The sequence below is a fragment of the Plectropomus leopardus genome, chromosome 15, assembly GCF_026936395.1.
Source record: "Plectropomus leopardus strain MGB_pleo_1.0 chromosome 15, ASM2693639v1, whole genome shotgun sequence".
NCBI classification, from domain to species: domain Eukaryota; kingdom Metazoa; phylum Chordata; class Actinopteri; order Perciformes; family Serranidae; genus Plectropomus; species Plectropomus leopardus.
Genome location: NC_142190.1, coordinates 17,601,199 through 17,624,636, shown reverse-complemented (window position 1 = coordinate 17,624,636; position 23,438 = coordinate 17,601,199). Strand labels below are relative to the sequence as shown.

At 37.8% G+C, this 23,438-nt stretch overlaps 1 long non-coding RNA gene across 2 annotated transcripts in view; it reads right to left on the bottom strand.

The window, feature by feature from the left end:
• The window catches only part of LOC148187265 (uncharacterized), a 175,475-nt gene that overhangs the window by 63,593 nt on the left and 88,444 nt on the right, over window positions 1–23,438 (bottom strand). Inside the window, exon 2 of one of the 2 annotated variants that reach the window (XR_015778934.1) lies at window positions 22,955–23,133. This is a non-coding gene — a long non-coding RNA (uncharacterized LOC148187265). The remainder of the gene's footprint in view (window positions 1–22,954; window positions 23,134–23,438) is intronic. The other variant, XR_015778933.1, reaches the window with a different exon arrangement.

Genomic DNA, 23,438 nt, shown 5'->3' with positions numbered 1-23,438 from the left:
CATGAAATACTGCTGTCTGTCTCGCAAACCCGAGGCTGATGTGACAGGCTCAATGGATCATCCAAGGGAAAACGTAGACTAAGTCAACCTTCAACTGAGAGAAAAATCAATGTACATCTCTTCATTCTTAAAATGATCATTTTCATACCATTTTTCAAACAGTCAAACAGTCAGTGTTAGGAGTGCAACAATAGACATTTTTATAATGAACTGTTTGGTATGAGGCTTTCAGGTCAGTTCACATAACAAACTGAACAATCCACTGAACATACATTTGGAAAATAAAATGTACAGCTTAAACTGTGTTCAGTGTAACGTCCTCAGTTACTCAGTTACTCTGCTGCGCTCAACAAGGCAGCCCACTTGACGGAATAGGCAACAATGCTGTCTGCCCCTCCTACATCCAAACCAAAACACTCTACTCCAGTGAGACACAAAGCTAGTTCATTTGAAGATGGTTAGTAATGCCACAACAAGACCAGAAATAGAAGATCCCCTGATAACCTGCAGGTCTGGTGCTGGGAGCTACTTTGGTTTCGCTGTGAATTATGAGGGCAATGGCAAGAGCGGGGTGAATAATGTCACATTTGGTACACAACAGAGGGTTAAATCGATGGGAAACCTTTAAAAATGTCAACACATTTATGCCAACTTCACCCCAGTGTGTCATTAGATGAAAACAAGGAGCAACACAAGCCAAGAGCTAACGTTATCGCTGCAGCATTTAAGCATCCATTCCCAACTGATTCAAAAAAAAAAATTCTGGCATCTCAGAGACAGAATTGCTTTTTTGGTTGTATTCATTAATATTACAATACAATACTTTATATTTCATGAGGAGATGTTTTTGTTTTATATGCTGCAAAGAAGACACCCCAGATGGGTCACTCAGGTATAACTACATTGTTGTTTAGAGAAAATAAATACATAAATAAAAACGTAAAAAAACAGACACTATAATGTTAGTTTTATTAAATAAATAAAATAAAAATAACGTATCTACTTTTTTGCTGTATTGTAAATTTACCACTTCTTCATACCATTATGTAAATCTAAACCCCTGGTAAGTGTGGCATCATTTCGCTTTTTTGGCTAGAGTTACCTAAACTAACTAGGTCCATTGTCCTAATATTCTTCTCTTTTGGAATAAAACAAAATAGATACAACAGATGAAGACAGAATATAAAATGTTTTGTCTGTGCTGCACACTCTTTCACTGCAAAACCTGACACGACGGGCCACGTTCTTCATGTTGACTCAAATGCTTAGTCTTGTCATGTTACTTCAAATGTCACAAAGTCGAGGACACACAATCTCACAGAAGTCAAGACATTTTTAGAAACTAATACTTCATATCACTTCTTCCTGAGAGTAAAGCTCTTCTCATTCCTGTGGAAATGTCAAGAGGATATGCTTACCCACGTCTCCAGATACACAAACCAAGCTTTCAGGCCACTCATAGTACAGCATGTATTAAATGAAGTGTTTACACTTCTTTATTAAAGGAGCATGAAGGTATTGTGAAAGGGTTTCTTATTTGGGCAGATTTGCTTCTTTACATAATCTTTCCACCCTATTTATAGTATGTACGTGCCCAGCATGAGCTCACCTTGTGGCATTCACGGACTGCAAACACGCATCTAAAAACTCAGGTACTCGGGGTACATCCTGATTCAAAACACACACACAGACACACACAGAGGACTCCGGTGTCCGCCTGGCATCCCGAGGCTGACATAGTTGGCAGATCCTGAACTAGATGGGTGCATCCATGGAGAAACTGCTCAGCAAACAGTCCTCCGTTGACATGTCTGACACCCATGGAGAGATACTAGAGAAATCACTGTCCATACATTCGTTGCATTGTTTATTCTGTTGATGTTTTCTGCTCTTGAATCAATTTTTTCACATCCAGCCATGCATTAATTAGTCAAACCAGCAGCCTTGTACAACTAAAATAAGCAGTATAGTAGCTCTCTTAGACAGTAAATGAGCCTGAATAAATAAAGCTTCTTGTTATGATTGTGCCCATCTGCTACAGACAAGAGCAATAATTGCTCAGGATGAAAGAACTCATCTGTTCACTGTATATTGCACCAGTCCCCTTTTTATTCTGTGCATATATCTGGCGTTAATGGCACAATTAGTCTCATCTGTGGGCATTGTTCTTATTTTATGACCTTCCGCTTCACAAATTCAAAATGCACAGTAAATGACTCTCCTCCAGGGTTGCCTGCTTGTATTTGTAGAAAGATAAAGCAGCCGTCATGTATGTGTAAAGGTTTTTTGCTATTAAACAGCTGACACTGTTTGCCTGCTTGAATTATTTTCTGAATCCAGTAGTGCTTTCACCCTGGTATGATTTCAACACTTCTCTGCTAAGCGGGCCTTCAGAAAAAAAGTCTAGACAGGTCCTTGAAGTGCAAAATTCTTAAAGCGCGGGTAGCAATAATGAAGGAATACAAATAAGTTGAACCTCAAAGTTTAACTGGAGTGAAAAAACACAAGGGGTAAGAAGAAAGAAGGTAACATTGCAGTGTCTCCCTTACAAGTTCAAACAAGCCTACAGCTACATATCCAGGCTGCTTGACCTTGCGGTATGGCACAGACAGATTGGGAATATACTTTTAAATGTGATCTGTTGCACATTTCTTTCTGTTCAAAGGTACGTTTGCCCTGAAACGCTGAAGGCTTTGGACACTGTTGAGCAGGCATGGTTTATACCGTTATTCAGCTCTGCATAGATGTGAAAGACTGACAAAAGCAGTGACATTTTATGAAAAAAGAACCAGGATTTTTAGAGACCAGAACTTAGTTTTATTGACATGACATATTTCATGTGAGATTCTGAAATACATTGTGGGTCACTGTTTGTTCCCTGTAAACCGAAGGTGAGAGCTGCTTTAGCATTCTCTGCATTACGCCACATTCAAAGTGGGCTTTGGCCTCTAACAAGGGGAACCCCTTGTCATTTATTTTTGTTTTATTTAGCGTTATATAGCTATAGTTATATAGCATTGTTCCTGTTGTTTGTATGTGTTTAATATAGCTAAAATCTTGTTTACATTTGGAAAGTAGTCTATCATACTTTATGGATGGGTAATATAAAAATAAAGGTATTATCTGCTATTATCCTTATGAGCCTGCATTATATTACCTGCTCTGTGCCCAAGATTATAACCACACCAGTCCCTTTTACCTCCTTTTACCTGTTGAAATACCTTTAAAGAGCCAATACAACACATAAAAACCTGCCAAAAAGTGATTGCAGCTCCTATCTTGTCACTAAAAGGTTGTTTCTGCCTCTAAATGACTTGATTTCATTCATAGTGAAGTTAAAAGACCAGTGCAACAAATACAATGCAATTTTCAACGTGCAAAAAACTGATTGCAGCTGCTATCTTGTTACTGAAAGGTTTTTTCTGCCTAAAATGACTAGATTTAATTCTTGGAGGTTGTTTTTTAGTAATGCAATTTCTTACTTGCCAAAAAGTGATGCATGTGCTCCCAGTTTAGAAAGCAAATGGGCTCTATATCTTTCTGGCCACCATACTGTAACCTTTGAGGGCTGTTTTCTCTAAATCATGGCTCCTCTCCCAAAATTCAGAGTTAGAAAAAAAAATTCTGATATTATTACAAAGCTAAGAATTACCTCTTTCAAGCAGTGTATTGACTAAAACAGATTTTTTTTCAATTTAGATCTTTATTTATAGATATATGGAGGCACATTATGAGCATATTTGGAAATCAGGGAGATGCCACCCCCCAGACCACCCCCATATATATTATAATTAGGACCTAGATTTACACAGACTAAACTTTCCCCCTTTTCCTTTATAAAATACCCAATATCGCTCATTGTGCCTCGCCGTTCAAAGCCACTATAGCTGCAGCCCTGCACTGTGCTCCTTCCAGGAATTTACAGTTAATCACCACAAAAACGAATGTCACATTCCGGCACATTCCCAGACAATATAGTAGAGTGTGATTATTATGTCAGTCTGTGTATGCACACCGAGGAGCGAAGGAGAGCTTTTTATAATCCCCCTAATCTGTTTACCGCTCTGTTAGAGTAAAATTCAGAGAAGGAAATGTGGTATCAGAGGAATTCTCTCTCACTTCATCCTTACGTTTAAAGACGACCACAGGCTCTTTTTAGAAATGGTAATTGCTCTGCTGATAAAACTAATCTCCATTGAACAACCAAACTGAATGTCAGAATGAAATATCTGAAGAATTGGGTTCGCGGCAATGTGGTTGGCAAATGAAAATATACTCTTTGTTATTTTGGCTATGAGACACATTTAACTGTAGTCTGGTACTTAAGATAATGTTTTCAGGGTTTATTTGCAAATTTCTCCTTCCATTCTCTTTCTTACCTTATTCCAAATTTTATACACATTCAAAAATTGACAGTGTAACACACAAGACTTCCATACCTAAATTACCTAACACGAGAAATTGAGGGTAATATTTCCACTCTTTACATGGAATAGAAATGTAATTACATAATTTCAAAGGTAAACTTTGAAATTATGTTCACAAACAATGTCAGCACTTGTTTGTGAACAGTAAAGCCAGCATTAGTAAAAGTGAAAGCCTTCCAAGCTTTGTCCGCTTGGTGTTTCACCTCAATATATTTGTGTTTTTCTGTGCTGTCTGTGATTTTTATAGCTTCCTCTTGAAGAACATTATAATGTTCACAGTGAAGTTGACCTTTGAACTTTTGTATATATTATATCAACTTGTCGTCATTATATCTCATTAGACATTTCTCTGAAATCTTGTAATAATTAGCATATAAATTCTTGAGTCATGGCCAAAAACATGCTTTGTGAGGTCATGGTGACCCTGAACTTCGATTACCAAATTCTAATCTGTACATTTTTAGTACAATTTGACACTGTATTATTATAATCGAAAAAAGTTCCCTCACTCTGTTATTGATATATTGCATTCACGAGAATGAGACAGACGAAGTCACAGCAACCTCGACCATCGACCTATTACCATCAAAATTCAGCCAGTTCGCCAGTGAGTCTAATTATTTGTTTGTGCCAAATTTGAAGAAATTCCCTGCAGGGGTTCTTCAAATATTGTGCTAAAAAGAATGGGAAGGACTCACAACCCAAAAACGTAACGCCTTCGGCCATAGCCAATGTCAGCACGGATGCATAATAGTAAGAAGACAAAGAGAAAATATAAGCAAAAAGCAAAAGCTCTGCAGATTAATACAGTGCCACACACTTCTAATGGTAATAAGTGATGACTGAGAGGGATCACTTTTGTATGAGTCTATACATTGTTTATTTATGTATATTATTTTTTAGGAACATCCTGCATAGCTTACCTTAAAAATCCTTCTTAATCTTTCTATTCTCCATACATTCGGAGATTTGACATTTCAGTGCAAAAAATAAAGAATTCCTTGATTTAGTTGTTAGACAACATTAAAAACACTGAGTGCTGTTTTAGTAGGTGTTATCAAAAGATAAAATACCTCCACTTAGTCCCCACAGGATGAAACACTATGCAGGCCTGAGCATTAGCCATGACATTTAAAATGTAAATGGAACAGCCTGTTCAAGAGACATCTGTCTGTCTTTAAAAAAAAAAAAGCTTCATACATGTGCCTATTATTTTGATTTTCTGTCACTGCTTCACTAGTTCGGGCCTCTCCTGTTTATGTTTCATCCTCACCGCCATATCTGCTCTATTATACGCCTCTTTCCATACATCAAACACCTTGAACAAAGGTACTAAATAATGCCTTTTGGATTATCATATGAAAGCAAGTTTCTGAGAGATGAGTAGTATCAGAGAAACTGTACTGAGAGACTAATACAAACATGCTGAAAAAACACATATACTCAGAAAGACAGAAAACAGACTCTCAGGAGGATGAGGTGAGCGGTAGAGAGAGGGGTGTTTCGATTAGGGAAGTACTTGAAGTGCAGGTAACGAAAATGTCGGAAGAGATGGGAGAAAGATAAACGCATTTTGAAGAGCCACTCAATACTCAGCTGCAGGATCTCTTTTCTGGTGTTTGTAAAGTGTCTGGATCAGTGACAGCACCAGGAAGCCTCTGGGAGTAGCCCACATAAAGCGATCAGGAATCATGACTTAGATAGACTGGACTCTGAGATAGAAGATCATTGAACTGCATCGCTCACTTTCTGAACACAGAAAACTGTGCATGTGGAAACCATGATTCCAGTCTGGGACTTAATATTTCAAGTCAGGCTTTCGAACATTTTGCCTTTGGCCAGTTCAGCTGAACAATTTCCATCCCCAATTCTTGTCATTGATCTGGATAAGCAGTCCACCTGGAGCAGATTGTAGCTTGAGTTGGAGCTGGCTGGCATCCTGTTTTGTTGTTGCTACAACCTCCCTGAAATCTGTTGCTGATCATGATCATGGCCGCGACTAAGCTCGCAGCTGATCACGCCCACAGTAAAACTTGTGCGCCAAAAAAACCAAAACAATTCCATAGCAAAGAGACAATCACCATTTGGGGGAACACATGCTTGCCTGAAATGATAATGTAGCAGAAACTTGTGAAGCTTATCTTTACCATTTTTTTTCCTCTACAAATTTTTACTGGGATTTTATGTCCCAACATGAACACGTGTTTTTTGTTACAAGACATCCATATGGGTACAGAGAAAACTGTTCCTCTTGCAACAAAGAAGCTCAGCTCAGAAAATACTTTTGGCAATAGAAAGTGGAGACAATAATGACATGAAAATGCAAGTAAACCATTATGTAAGAACCAGAGCCCCCTGGAGTGTTTGTGATACAAATATTATGTTTAAACAGCTTTTGACTCATTCAATTTTGATTAAAAATGCACAATTGGCTAAATATTTAGCAACAGGTAATTTCAGTGTCAAATATTACAATTCATTTTATAATATAATCATTCAATGGAAATATTTTCAACATTATAAGTGATTAAAAGGACATTAACTATGATAACGTCAATGTCTAAGAGTGAAGCTGGTGAAAAAAATGCACAAAACCAATGTTAATGCAGGGATAAAATACCAGAGTATTTAACTAGCCTTGAAGTAGATTAGTGAAATGCCTGCCGCTGCAGAAGTTAGTACCAAAGCTTTATTATCAAAATAGAAGGAATATTAATAGGAATTTGTGTCTCAAGCAAGAATGAGATGCCAGTATTTAAAGGTAATCTAACAGCAACAGACCATGTTTATAATGTCACACAACACTCACATCCAGGTGGCAACAAAAAAATGTGGGTGTGAATGAATCAAAAATATGCAAGCAATTATGTGTGGAAATGTTCTAATGTGTGCACTGGTACAAACATTGCTGAAGCCATGTCTTGTTTGAACTGGACTGCTCAAAGACACTGGATCACTGATCAGTCATTTTGAGATTCTCATATTCTGCAGAAATTACGTTAATCTCCATTGAAGTACAGCAGTGTGATGCATCAGATCTGTCTGATGTAGAATGAAATGTTATATGGAATAATAAATGTTTACTAAACCCCTAACCCAAACAGAAATTGTCCAATTTTTGTGCAGCAACTTTGACTCCGCAGGCATACCAAGCCTTTAGGCAAGCATTTATAGGGAGGTGTGTCTTTTTTTAACATTCTCAAATCCAAAAATACAACAACAGAAGTGTAAGGAATGGATGAAAATGTGTATTTATCTTCTCTTATGTGAACTGTAATAGTTTGCGCGCCTGGCTAACTAACTTACTACATACAAAAGTAGCCAGTTAGCTGGAAACATTAAAAAGTCAGTCAGAGAAAATATCCAACCAACTCTTGGAGCCTGCAATGACAGAAATAGGATGAAATGCCCCCTTGGATGCCCTGCCATGGCGAAAATGTGATGAAACGCCCTCTAGGGTGCCTTTCAAGTGAAGAAAACTTGATGAAGTGAACTCTAGGGTGGCCCTCACACCTAAAAAACAAGACCCAGTGCCATATAGGCTTTCATATGTTTGAAAAATTACTAAGCACTATTGCCCCGCTGCATGCAGCTGGTGCCCCTATTTTTATTTATTTATTTTTTTTGCCCCTGCCCCTCAGACAGCCTGAGTTCGCCATTGGAGCTTATGCAATCACCAAGTTGGCTACCACTGATAAAATCTGCTAGCAACAGCCGTAATTCAGCCAAAATCAGTGATTAGAAACCAGCAGCCTTTTATCTAGCTCAGTGAAAAAGTTGAGTTTTACAAGTTGAGTTTATCTCTATAAACAGCATGTGTACCTACTGTACAGTATACCTCCCCATCCTGCAAGTTATGATATTTATCTTGGTCACAATCCTCTGTTGTCCTCTAAATTTAATCTGTAGCATATAATCCAATTGTGTTTGAAAATAACCCTGGACATGATCAAGGCCTTTCGGATTTCACTCTCCTGCATCAGAGCCAAATACATTTGTACTTACTAAACAAAATAAAAAAAAAACAAAACAAAAAACTATATAATATTTAAACGCAATTTGAAAATAAAGTCAATCTTTCATATGGATATAGTATTTTCTTGTTTCAATCCATCATTTGTATTTAATTTAACTCAGTGCCAAGAAAATCTGTTTAATAATTCATTTATTCATAAAGTCAATTTCTCTGTCAATTCAAAAATCAGTGAGAGTAATGCAAATTCATATTTTTGCCCTTCAAGCCTGCAAGCACAGTATCTGTCTTTTCTTATGTCATTTACCTAGTCTCCACCTCTCTCTAACCTATTATGATTATAATCAGGCAAATCCATGTTTGTCAAAAGGTGCAAAAGGTAAACCCTTTGTTCTGGCTGCTGCTTGTACAGACTGTTCAGTTTTTGACAACCTAAGGTCACTCTAACTGAATTCATTACTTTCGTGCTCATCTTATTTCTAGCTTTGAGCTTCAATTCTTTTAAATTTCTTCCTGAAACTGAAGTTGTGCCATAAGAGGGAATTAAAAAAAAAACATGTTGGGGGATGCTTTAACCGCTGCTGCTATGTAAACGGATAAATTGCTGTCAGGTTTCAGATTTCTATTTGTCTGTGCGTGGCCACCATTTTAGAAGAGACAGATATTACCTAAAGATTTATTATCTTCAGGGAATGTGAGGAGAAAAGGCAGAATTGACGAACAAGCCGATGCCTGATACATGCTTTCCATCTATCAGTTATATACCAATAATTACCTTGAAATCACTGTAATAAATAAATAAATCGCTCTTCATACGTCACCTGACTTCTTCCTTTGTGACTGTCATAATTACTATGGCCTCTAGAGGCTGCCGGTGCTTGTACAAATGACCTATCGAGTCGTGCTTTGGGAGAGGACAGTCTTACCAAAAATGTCCCCATTGTGCCTATGAAAGTCAGCAGTGTCTGCCTCCATGCCTGTTACTCAGTGCAGGGTATTACAGGCATGCAGATAACTTTCCAGCATTGAGCCTGACAGCATATCATCAGCAAGGCATTGATCAAAGTATTGTTTGAAGCCTGGCCCCTAAATGCAAGGCAGCCAGCAGTTCAGATGTCAAGGGAGATGTCACTCTGATGTCCAGTATAAAACACAACCAAGAAGCCCTCAGCAGTATTTGACATTTTTTTCTTTTTTGCCACCAGCAAGGCTCTTTGGATGGCAGTATTGATATTTTGGTCTATCGGGTAATGCACTTTTTGACCAGGCCTACTGACATCTCAAAAACAATGGATCAATTTGATGGATTGCCATCAAATTTTGTGCAGACATTCATGATGGCAAGATGATTGACTGCAAAGAGCCCCTGACTTTTCCTCTAGCGCCAACATGAGGTAGACTTTTGTGGTTTTGTGATACACGTCTCAACATTTAGCCTTCTGGTGATACATACCATGAAATGTCATACACATTTAAGTCCCCTTAGGGTGAAATTAGATCATCTTGGTTATTTTTTATCATCATCACTACTAAAATTACCAATATACTGATTTTATTAAATTCAACTGCACAAACCAAAGCCAAGTAATGTGAATATATTTATTTAATGCACTTACAAAGCTCAGCAGTTGTTCCCATAAAGATATGTGTACAAACCTAAAGCCGAATATTTCTACTGCTTCAACTGTAGACTGTGGTTCAATGAGTTGCCTTTAATCTCGTGAAGACATCCAAGGTCATTAAACAAAGAAATCTGTGGTTCTGTTTCAAGAGATGAAATCAGCGTAATTATCTAAAGCTGCAGTTGTAAATGGTAATTAGGGTGAAGTGATGAGGACCTTCTGGCCTCTAGTCTGGGTCTGATAATATGAGCTCTCTCCCACACACACACGCACACATGCATGCACATACACTCACACACACGCACAAGCAATAAAAACATCTGATAATAGGAAATCATAATTATTGGCTCTGGCCATCACATCTTCTCTGGCGCTTAGTATTTTTTCACTCTTTTATCAGAGTTCTTTGTTCTCTGTGAAAACCCTAACAATGAAAGCCATGCATTTGATGGTGTGCTGTAATAGTTCACATTTTCAAACTACAGCCCTAAAGCACCAACATGCCAGCATCAAGCAATTTGACCTCATGAAGTAGTAGAAGGAGAGCTTTAACTTTGAAAGTCAGCTTGTTACAAATCATAGGGAAGTCATAATGTAACATTAAACATAACATCCAATTATTGTGGTTTCATTTAAAACAATAAGCAAATTCCTATTTTCTGTTGCTTATCAAACACAAATAATCTGAGCTGTAATGTACAGATGTTGCCAAATCCAGAGAGGTGAACATGCTGACACAAACTGCCTGAAGAAGTAAAATTCACTGTGATCGTGATTCAGAGTATTGTCTACACAATGTATCCAAGTGACTGAGACAGATTCGCAGTCAGGATGTTAATAAACCTCTTGAACAATAAACTCGGGATTAATCTCTGCAGTGTGAGTCATCCTTGTGTCACTGCTGCTAGTAATATTTACTTGCCCAAGATTTTCCATGCATGCTTCCAGCAACATGCATACAAATACATACAACAGATTTTGTTTGTTTTGAGTGAGTATGTGTGTGTTTGTGTGTGTGTGTGTGTTTGCTAGTTTGTCTTTACCTGGGCCCCCTACAGTAAAAGTAATATGTACATCAGGGAATTTGTAGCCAATTATAATCCCTAAACCATACACTGCCCCTGACTCAGCTGCTTCTTGCCCAAATTATGCTTTTACTCTAATTGTGACTCTGAACCCCAGAGCCAAGCACTCGCTCTTCTTCTCTTATTTACACCATAAGTTTATGGTAATTTGATACCTGTTATGGCTGTCAACATACATACAATGAGTTGGAGACTGTCATCCAAAATATATATATCTGAAAAATAAATGTTTGGGCAATATATTTATATTTTGCACATGAATAGTTTATTGTATATCAGATATACTGAAAGACATTAAAGTTGGGCAATACTTGCAGTTGATTGGTTCATAAAATCATGTATATATATACTGTATATATGTGTGTGTGTGTGTGTGTGTGTATACGTATGCAAATATTGAGATACAGGTGTGTTTATGTGTATGTTGGTGCATATATGACGAGCCTTGCATTTCTATAGGGGAGTTTTTTGATTACAGTTCCATTATGTAATAAAGGCATAAGATTAAATAAGTTTATACTCCTTCCTACTCCCTTTCACACACATAAATTAATGCAATTTGCAGATGGAAATCATTGTCTTTTTTATTTCCCTGTTTTTTTTTTTTTGTTATTGATATGTTTTTCACTATTTTTACAGTGTTTTACATGTTCGAAAGAAAGATATCAATCAATCAATTAATGCAGCAGGAGCTCGGGTGGGACCATCACTTTGGGATACACCAAAGTGATGCAAGCATATACCATTTTGACTGACAATTATTCTCAGTTTTACATAGCCTGTGTGGTTCCTGGGAAACATATGCTGTGTTTCACCGGATCTCGGAGTCTTCTCAGTGACACCCAGTGCTTGTTTCTTAAAAAGTGTGGGTGTGATAATTACAAGTTGTTGAACAAAGGCTGCTATTGAACATGGAAAACAGCTTAAAAGTGCCTGTTGAATTCCTGTTGTGTTATACAGTAGCAACATAATAAACACCTTCCAGGACGCCCACCTTCCTTCTTTCACTCCCTGTGCTTCCCTTCTCACGTCTTCCAAGTCTCCCTGTTTCTCAGTCTCTTCTCACTTGGTAATTACCACTCTACTACAGCCAGATGTTTCAAACAACAGAGCTTATCTTCACCTCCATGCTTGGGGACAAGACAAAATACAAACAAACATGAATGAATTCAGAGTATTTACAAAGGAAGGACACTTTCTTTCATTCCTTTGTTTTGCTAATGTTTTTTTCCATCTTTGTAAGAAGCAAAACAGATCTAAGGATGATGTTGGTCCCGTCCTTTGATTTCTATCAGTTAATGCAGACTGAATTTAACCTTTGCTTGCATTTTATCCTAATCAGAAAGACCAGATTAGATAAGTGGATGAAACTTTAATGACTGCTGGGGAAGTGGGTTCACTGCCGCTGCACAGAACAAAATATTGATAAGAGAGCAAAACAGGGACAACGTTTAAGGACATATTGAGAATAATGCGACAAACATTTGGGCAAGACTTAGAGGCAAACACCTTTGTTTTAGTGCAGTATGTCCCTTTTCAGTTGCAGTGGAGAAGAGACAGAGAATAAAATATTGTTATGATGATCTGATATGAACTCCTCAAGTCTTTTTGTAGGATAAAAAAGTGTGTAGCTTTTGGGCTTAACCCTTTAGTCTCAGGAGGATTAATTTACATAAAGTAGATTTTATAGATAAGCACTATTGATTATTAAGATCAACAGGTACTGTTACAGCTAAGGTTACTGCTTACATTTGAGCGTAACATATATAGAAATGTGACCAGATGGGACATAATGAAACATATCCTCATATAAGTGTTCTTATGCTGGCTTGCAAAATAGCACCTTTACTGGTTAGGTTGATTTAGGAAAATAATTATGGTTGGGTGTCATCATGTCACGCAACATAACATTACTAATGTAACTCAAAATAACTCAATGTTGACTTTTATTTTCTCATGGGAAACAAACCACAGTCTCCTGGGTATAAGTCCTGCATTTGTTTGACCCATGGACAACCTGCACAACATATTCTCACACCCAACTCCTCGAATACAGACAGGATCACATCTCAATTTATGCTTGTTACGTGCATTGTGTCTTTTCAAAATAAACTTACATTTTCACATGAAATGTTCAGTTTCAGCTCATTACATGCATGTATGTCTTTTCAAAATAAACTTAACTTGTTAATACTTAAGGTTTACTTCCTTGAGTTTAGGCAACACAACTATGTGGTTAGGTTTAGAAGAAAAACATTGTGGTTTGGCTTAAAATAAGTATGTTTATTACCACAGTCATGGAAAATTATGCGACATACATCACATATGCAACATGACATACATTACTCATGCAGTATGCTACCACTAGCACACAATGGTATTATTAAAAAAACGCGATTGACTTGATTCACACAGAAAACAAACAGCAGTCTCCCAGGTTAAAGTCCGGCCTTTGATCCATCCACCTTCCCCTTCTGCCCTAACACATTTTTATCCCAAGTTGTCACATATCGCCGCTTTGTCAGCGGACTTCATTACCAACAGCATTTCAACCTAATGGCGCCCAGCAGGGTATCATACCACAAGGACAGGTTGCATCTGGCTGTGTTATCAATTGATGCTGCCTGTTCACTTTCCGTCCAGCCAACCGACGGCCTATCAGAAAACCTTGAAAGCTTCCGTCCAACCACATTAGAAACTAATGCAGCCTGGCAGTATACCATACCAAAGTATTTTATGCCAAAATCACTGATAAAGCAGAGATATTTAACGACTTTAGAATAAGAATGGGCTATTCTCACCACAATATGCAGACTTTCTTGCTCTTTATAGTACGGCAGTTATTTGGAGTGTCAAAAATTTCTGCCACCTAATGAGTTTCATACCACCTCTATAGGGTGCCTGCAGCGCATAGGTCATGTGATCACAGCTTCTTGGCTCATTATTACGTGGGTTACAAATTATAGTGCATTACTTCTCGTTGGTAAAAGTATTATATCTCAGTAAATGAGTAGCAGTTCATTTCATTGGATAATATTTAAAGTATGGAATTGTGTCCTGAAAAATGTAGATTAAAATATACAGTTTTATTGCTGACATACAGGTCACCGTAGAGAGAGGTATAGTTTCGGACTACAGTGAGAATAGAAGAGCCAGGGGAGGAGCAGATAGAGATACTAACTGTGGCAAAAAAGCTTTGTGAAGCCAGATGGCAGTTGGTACAAATGAACACTTGAAGTACTCCTTTGTACATGTAGCTGCATCAGCTCATTGAAGACAAGGTGGGAGGCTTTATCCGAGATAAATGAATCATCCGCCCCTGTGCAGACGCCTCCAGGGTTTCCACGCTCAGCCCTGTGACTCTGCCAGCCTGAAGAGGACAGGGTCGCTGATCAGAATTCCGAGTCTGCGCCGTGGGTCGGGTTGGTGGAGGAATGTGAGGCATTTTGGATTCAGGTGAGCTGCACAATGTCAGATTTCTGAACGGGGCTGATGTACTATGCTAGTCTCCTGAAGGATATATCATCCGTGGATCTATACTGTGTTTAACTGCACACAAAATGCTTTTTTCCCACAAAAAACATAATCAATATGGAGTTGTGAGAGGTGGAACATAGTTGTTGTTGTATAAGATAAAGCCAATCACACTCGCACAAAGAAATTGCAACCAAACCCCAGACTGCACTCTGGCATGTACAATAAGAAAATTGTTGTCACTGGGAAATAATACATTTATTCCAACTGAGTTAAAGTCTGTGTTTTGGGAGTTAAATTCAAAATAACTGCAGCTTTCACCCTGTTTAGCCATCTGATATGGTAAAAGCATAAGGCACTCATTGGCTCTCTGTACAGTAGTTCACAGTGAATTTAAATGAGCAGACCTGCTTTGTTTGTGAGCCACATGCACACCTGCACGAGCAAAATATTAAAATATTTCACTTTCTGGAGTGTTAAAGCCTGAGCAGTCAAGGTGAAGGCTTCCCTTCAGTGTTTCAGATGAAGAAGTGACCTCTATTTCACAAGTGTCATCCACTCTATCATACTCCAGGCTGGCACTCACACACGCACGCACACACACGCGCACACACACACACACACACACACACACACACACACACACACACACACACACACACACACACACACACACACACAGTGCACCCACATGAGCAAAAACATGTCCACACACACACACACACACACAGAGGTTTCTATCTCATGCTGTTTTTCTGCGTGTTTGATACCTCCCTCCTGCCTATCACAACAGGGCACATTCATTCTGACCCGCAGACTCAGAGATAATGACTGTGCTCTCAGATTCCTCAGCACAACAAAAGAGAATTTCATAAGTGTCTAGTTTTCAATATATATTCATAGAGGAGGATGGTTGTGGTCGCACTGGTTGAATAAAATAAAACAAATCACTTATGGCTGATCCACATTGTTATTAAAATCTTAGGTGATGATGTACCTATTATGTTAGTAATCTATGACCACATTTTGAAGCTTGACATTCACATGAACTCAAGGGCTGTTCTAAGGGAGGACATACCAGTGCCCCTTTAATACTACGCCTGGTACCCCCTCTAGTCCCCATATTGGGGCAAATATTTTTGCACCCAATATAACCCTACATTTATCCCCAGAAAGGGAAATCTGTAATAATTCATAGGAAGCAATAAATATATGTATCTTAAAGGGGACGTTCACCCATTTTCAAAATTCACACATTTTATTCCTAAAGTCTAAGACAGTTTAAAGCCGACGGTAGATTCACTTTCATTTGGCATTTCGCCTCACCATATTTGCTTTTTTTTCAGTGCTGTGTCTCTTGGATACCTGCTGTTTACGGACTAGCACCTGGTTGCTACCTTTTTATAAAGCCCCGACCTTATCTGATTGCTGTGGGGGTAAACATGGATAAAAGTCCTGAACATATAAAATAGGAAGAAAATACAGGCAGAGGGCAGAGTCTCTGGAGAAAGGTACACCACCACAAAGTTATAGTGGGTTATAAGAAATTATTTAAATGTATTATTTCAGTATGAGTCTCTACTCTAATTTTGAGGAAAGTCCTGTTTAGTACTTTTTTATATATGGGATATCCCTAAAATCACAGGTGGCCTCAACCTGCCATTTGAAATGGTCTAAATAAGCCAAAATCTGCATAGCTACACTCCACCTATTTAAGACTAAGTACACATAAATGTTAACTGTAACCAATTCAGTGTGATTATGACCTAGTAATAAAACACACATACACACAATAACTGAGCTGTGAATCATCGGTAATGAAAACTGTAAGGGAAGGACGAAATTCACAATAAATTGTCTTGTGTACACCGCCTGCAGTCGAGAGTCTGGGTGACTTTAAAAGGCTCCAGGGAAATATGCAGTAAATTTTGACGTATAGAGTTGATTGTGGATTTGACTTCCATCAGTCTTGGATGTATGTTTGTGCAGAGTGAGCAAGATAGATGAACGCTGAGGTTTGAGACTCCATCTAAATCCAGTCTATTAGTGAGAAAGAGATTGACATTGACATCAAGTGACAGAAAGTAGAGAAGTACAAAATTTAAATCTCTTGCAAATTCACCGGAGAACAGGACACAATATTGATCCCAGTAATTAAAGAAAGATGTGACGGGAATCAGAAATGAGTTGGGATGCATCATCTGCTCTCTCTGAGGGCTGATGTTGGTGTCTCACTGACGTCTTTCTTACATGACTAAGTGAAACAGAAAGCCTGTGCTTTCATTCAGAGACACGACTCCAATTTTAAGTTGGTCTATGATTTTGTTTTGCTCTAATCTTGTTCATTCATAAAGTTAGTCATGCATGCATTGTTTTTACTTCTGTTACCTTTCTTTTTTAAAGTAGCTATAAGCAGCTATGTGATAGGGTGTTAAAGAGAATTATCACCCAAATTTGCAGCCCCTCATCACCTTTAAGGAACTTCACAGTGTTTTTTTTTTTTTTTTTTGCTCTAAGGGCTTAATTTTTTCATTTTTTATAACAATGTGAATGTTGGACTGACATGAAACATGACTCCATATGAATGGTAATGTTGCTCTGTAACTGCTGAATGTGAAAATAAGCAACTATTACATTGCCATATCAACTTTAAGATGATGATATGTCAATACTGTGTTCACAACTTCTTTCTGCTGTCCCAGAGTGGCAAAAAAATATTTATTGCATGTTTAGAATCATAGGGATCGGACCACTTTCTGCTATAAAAAATAAAAAAACCAACAAGTCATTATAAAACCGAAAACTCAAATAGCAAACCATCCTGACATTTCCACATTTGCTTTTTTCACTGACAAGTACACTAAGAATTGATACATTAAATATGAATTAATTAAATTCAATCAAGCAGAAAGAAAAGCCATCATATTACTGGTAAATTTACAAATCATGGGTGTGATTGACAACAAAAATGCGAAATTCTTGCCTGTGAATATTTCTGTTGGTTTTGCTGCTTTTAATGAAACTACATCTGAATTTGTGACACCTAATGGGATCCTACTGGCCAAGGCCAGCATGTGGCAGTCCGTCTCAGGTAAGTTGTTGTTCAGCGTAGGATACTGTAAGCTATTTTATTGAGTCTCCTTTCAGCAAAACGCTCAGAGTGAATTTGAGTTTTCTTTGGTTAATATATGTATGTAGGCTATATGTCGACAGCTTTTATTGTGAAAGGTAAGAATGGAAGGATACGTTTTGGCATGTGCTGCCTTTGTCTAGATTAAAAGGAGTAATACAATTTGCCTTCTAGTTTTGGAGAACAGAGCGTCTGTGTTGTTGCTCCTATTGGATCCTGTGTGAAAGTACTCATAACAAAGACAACAGCAAACACACTGCCCCTGGTGTGTAATGGCTTTCAACTTGTAATAAAAACATTTTGTTTTATGTGTTTCATTTGTTTTATTTACAATTTTATATTGAGTTCTAATGCTATCTTTATCTAGTATCACACTGATAATAGGACTTCTTACAGGAAACATTTTGGCATGTCTCAGTAGGAAAAGCACAGGTGCAAATAATAACAAGAATAAAGGCTGAATTCCATTTAGCTGCTTTAGTTTCAGGGTCCTGATGTTGTGCATACTGGCTCACCATCAAATTGTCATGACTTACTGGGACACTTAAGTAAAACATTGTTAATGAATTGCATTTGTGAATTCTGACTCTTTTTTTTTTGTATTGTATTAAATGGATTTTCACGTCAACATTTTTCCTAACATGTCAGTCTTTTTCCAGGGACTTCAATGAAAAATAGGTCACTAAATCGTGGTTTTACTTTCATTTTAATGAATGAGACCTGGAGATTTCCTGTGATTGCAGTACATTTTGGCAAAAATCAGGTCACATCTCTGAAAATGAGATGCACCACAGAAAACAAAATAACAGGATGTTTCTGCCCCAGGAGTTTAGCAGTTGGTATATGCAGGAGACTCTTGAAATGCACTAATTGGTATTTGTTATTTACTCAATCAAGGGGCATGGGACAAAAAAATACAACTCTTGTGTTAAGACTAACTTAATATTAGGCTAAAAATGGATGGTTCAAAACTTGAAACATTGAAAATAGCAAAGATTATGTGGAGTGACACTGGTTGCTCAAAACAGAGAGCAAGATGAACATGGAACTTAAATTTGTCCTTCACTGAGACTAAGATATACTTCAGTTTCATGTGCCTTTGGAAAAACCTTAGAATGATCTATAAAATGTTTATTCCTCCCTGCAGCATTGTCCAAAGGATTTAACACGGTACATTGACTTTCTGGATACTAAATCATATCAAACTATCCTCTGCATCAGCCGTTGGAGCTTCTTTCACATTTGAATGCACAAAGTCTCAACAGTCATCAACAGTTTCCTCTGCCTGAGGATGAATGTGCATGAAAATGTATCGCACAGTTTTTCTCTCCACTTTTACAAGTGACATGAGGAGAATTAAGTTTTATTCCTGAACACACACACACACACACACACCTCATACATCATCATCATCACAACTCTCAGTGAGGATGTTATTGTTGCTGTGGTTACTTAATCAGCACTTTTGTTTATTGTGGTGTGTTGTTGTCTGCCGTGTGAACGTATTGTAAAAGCACCAACACTAGTAGCAGTACTAAAATAAACAAAATTCTCTGCCAAAAAAACCCAAAACAATTTGTCATCATCACTGTCTGTTATAAAGAAGGAAAGCCATTATACAGACTTTCAGATTCCATGTTCGTTTAATAATCAAAAAGAATAAGTATAGGGAGTTTTGCGTCTGCGGATAATGTATCTATATGTTTGTAAATTACAGTAGAAAAGTTAGCAAACGTTAACAATTATTCATCCTTCTACATTAAACATATTTTTTGACAAGCTGGGAACAAATCCACATTAAAACCACCACAAACTTGATATAAACATATTAACTTACAGTGTCGGGGACTGATACATGTAATTAAACTAGTACTAGCTTTTTGTAGAGTGATTTGAGTATTTCAGTTACGCTTTGCCATTTTTTGTAGTTAACTACAAAAACTAAAAGGAATTTTTTTTTTGCCACAGAAAGAGAGGAATGATTTTATTATTCTTATTTCATCATTGTTTACTTATCTTTAGTCAAAGGTAGCTTATGATTATTGGTATTTATTAACAAATACTATGAGAAGTTGTTGCATGGGTAGTTACTTGGCTGAAAGACTAATTCTGCTTGGTTCAATAACCCTCCCTGGAGTCTCATTTCTGAAAGGCAAGTGTCAGACAGATGGACATTTTATACAAAACCAAAGCTGACATTCCTGCCCTTTCCCATGGGGTATTTTGTTTTTGTGATTTATATATGACCTGTGAACAAGTGGGCAAAAAACTAAACTGAGCGGATTTTTTTGCTGGCATTTGACTTGCTTGTATTACATTTTGTTTCTATTTTTTATCAAATATAAATTGTAAATTTGATCAATAATTTTTAAAAAGTACTTTGAACTACTTTTTCTAAGCACTACCAAACCAGATTCCTGCCAGTTTTGCTGTAGTTCAACTTCTTTCACTGTGAGGTGATTGGAGGCTTGCAAAGTTACGCTTTCGAAGTGGCTCCTCCAACTAAATTTACCAACTAATGAAAAGGTGGCAGGGTGAAATGAGCAATTTCTGACAAGTTTTTGCAGTTAAGAGGGTTTGGTGAATCCATCTTCGAATGTACGAGCAAGTCTTACAAAAAAGTAAGAGAAAAAAAAAAGAAAATGTTCTTGCGTCAGGCCCTTTGATATTCATATGTAATCCGATACTGTAAAGAGACTGTAGTTATAGTGTAGTTATGGATGGGCGAGCTGATGAGAGAGGGGTGTGGAAAACAAAGGTCGAGCAGGGAGCGAAGTGGTGGTGGTCAGCACTCAAGGTCAGGGCTGTGAAACCATCTGTCTGCTGCAAAAGAGCAACGTGCAGTCTCCCTGAGTGTAAAGCTTGTAAAGCTGTAAAGACTTTTTAAGGATCTGCGGGATCCCAGCACATTGGCTGTGGGTAAATTACTACTTGAGGCAGAAATCATCAGAATGGTTACAGTCAAGTGCTGCTTTTAAGAACCTTGTCAGACCTGCTGAATGTATGTGTCAACTTGTCAATGTGCAAAGTGGCACTTTCCGTAAATAATTGTCATAAACAACCAGCCATGATAATTACTATACTGCTAAAACAGAAGAAAATAGCCCGAATATTACATACATACACCAATACACAGTCACTAAGTATGTGGTTTATAACCCTCGCTTTCTCCTATTTCTATCATTTTTTTGCAAATGCCCGTAATTAAAGAACATGTCCAATATAGTCACATTTTTCTAAGTTTAACTAATATAGCAATTAAGGAGTCATAGCAGCAGTGAAAGTTAAAACATATTACACCATGTCGCAATCTGTGAAATGCATTTGCCTTGCTTCAAACACGACTTGACTTTCAGAATATTGGGCTCTCTGTGTAAGCTAAAACCTCTCAATCCGCCAATAATGAGAAGTCTCTCCACTCTGGGTGTGGAGTTGCTGACACAAAGCTTCAGAATGATACATGGCTTATGAGTGTGTGACTAATAGAAATAGAGGGATAATCCCTCTCACTGCTTGGGTCTGCAACTGACTGGCTTTGGAAACGAGGAGAGGCTGATACCCTGCCTTTCATCCCCAAAAGATAGAGGGAGAGAGGGAATGGTAAGAAAGGAGGAGAGGGCAAAGGAATGACGAGTGAAAAAAAGCAAAAAATCCCAGGCAGCCAGTTCATTTTGTAATCACCATGGTAACGATGAGGGAAAAAATGGAAATAGTTTGCCACATGCCAAGAACTGTGCCTCACTCATGAGCCAGTTCCTTATCAGAGGAAATTTGAGGATAATTTTGTAAGAAACTTAAAGAGAAAAGAAACATGACGATCACGGTGGAAGCTATGTGGGTGCAATATGCAAAAATAACAATGAAACATATCACTGACTGACAGCAAACACTGCTGAAAGTGGTCAAAAAACAACTGATGCAACTCTAAGTTCATTACGACTAAATATATTTTTTCAGCTTGTAATCGTAAGGTGATGCAAGTGGATATGAATTTTTCCGATCAATAGGAGGCTGTTAGAAGTGGTGGTTAGCTCAAGGATTGTCTTTACCTTTCCATTACAGTAAGTATGTCTGAAAGCTTGGAAGGAATAGATATAACTTCCTCACAATTTTGACCTTTATCCAAGTGCTATTCAGCAGATATTGGTGGCTATTTGTCTGTGTAGCAGACATGTTTTCTAAGGTGAGTGTCTGGAACGATGCAAAAACTGGTATATGAATACTAATACAACTGAGTCCTATATTGACATTTCTGTTGATGATTTTGAACAATTTTTTATACAGGTGGTTTGTTGTAGTGTAATGTAGGCTATTCCTTTAGGCCCTGCGTACAAGTATTTTGTACATATTTTCCCCAAAATAAAAAAAATAAAAAATTGGCAACATGACCTTCATTTTATAAAATATTTCTGTAAATACAAGAATGCAAAAATCACTACAAATACTTGCTGGTGGTACGTGACTTCCACAGTCTCCCCTTGTTGCAGAAGTTAATGTTAATGTAATGTTTTCAGAACATCTGGTGATTTCGTCAACGTTAATTCCCCTTTGATATAGGATGAAGGAGCTCACTTAAAAATACAGATTCTCGGGACATTGAAAAGTCTGGAAAAGCTGGTAGTACTGCCGTTCCCACTGAGAACCAACATCCTCTCTTAGCTCCGTACAGCTTTTAGCCCATTGCTACTGTTTACCAGTTCATGAAAAAAACAAACAAAAAAAAAAAAAAAATAGGTATAGCTGCCATCTTCCCACAACCTCCCACAAGCCAGTTGTTGGTATAGTGTGACTGAGCACAAAATAACAGACAAATCAATGTAAGAAATATATTTATCACAGCAAAGAGACCTAGATATAGATATTTTGGTAGCCCACACCAGAGACAAAACGCTAGCGAAATCTGACAGGCAGCTACAAAGAGGAGATACTTTATTGTCAGTGACCGAGACGAAGTCTGTCATCATAGATTCAGAGAAACTACTTACAGATCTTACTCAATATGCTTAATTTTTGTGTTTTGCTCCTAATATGTTATTCCTTTTGTTCATATTTGTGTGCTTTTTCCAATTGTAAACTTCTTTGTGACAGTAAAATCCTATTCATGCTCTGCGTTTGGCCTGTTGATTCCCCGTGTCATCATGTCAGAGAAATTAAAAAATGCTATCCTTGTAATCTAAACAGCTGCAACAACCATGCTGTACATCATTACAAAAATGTTTTTCTGCCTGTATGTTTGTACTCACCTCATACCTTAACTTCCTACCTTTGACACTGGAATCTGTTGTTTTCAGTCCAGTCTGTTGTTTGATTATGCTTTCTTTGACTCTCGTTCTTTTTCCATTGAGCTGGTGGAGAGCCGCCTCGAGGCTGACGGCGAGCTCAGGATGTAAGGCAGAACATTTCTGGATCCGTGGCGGTAAGTCTGGAAAGCAGGGATTGAGTATGTGAATGGAGGCTGCCAGCGGAAAAGGATGTACAGATTAATGGATTCAGAGAGCTCTTAAGTGTGTGGAGAGGCGAAGTGGGAGAAGCTGCTTTGATCAGAGCTGCTACTAATCCCATAGACATTTGAGTAATTAAGCTAAACTAAGATGATCTCACTGTGGCAGAGACATTAAAAGGCTTCCATTTATTTTTCCCATGTCACCTTCCAGTTCCTCATAATGGAACTATCCCCTTTAAGGCCTTGAAAACCCACACAGGTGTAATTAATTGCCCTGGTTAACC